Below are 370 nucleotides of genomic sequence, written 5' to 3'. Positions count from 1 at the left end.
TAAAGCATTTTTGTCGTATTTCGTCTCTTTTTTGTCATGTTTTTGTAGTTTTTTGTCGCTTTCCCGTGCTTTTTTGTCATGTTTTCGTCACATGTTTATTGTGTTTTTGTTGCTTCTCCGGCACGTTTTCGTTGCTCTTTTTTTGCATCTTTGTTGCTTTTTTGTAACTTTTTGTGGCTCTTTTTCTGCATTTTCATCCTTGTCTTTTAGATTTGCTTAAAGCCAAAGGGGATAAAATGTGCTTGGCTCATGAGGGGGTTAAGAGTTTAAAGTCTATATCTAAGCTAATGAAAATGACAGGGCGGCGAAGAGTTCTGTTAAAAAGAACTACTTTTGTAATCATATACAAATTTTACTTACAAAGGGGGAT

This window comes from Gobius niger (genome assembly GCF_951799975.1).
Source record: "Gobius niger genome assembly, chromosome: 16".
Taxonomy (NCBI): Eukaryota; Metazoa; Chordata; class Actinopteri; order Gobiiformes; family Gobiidae; genus Gobius; species Gobius niger.
Note: the sequence above shows the minus strand (reverse complement) of the source record.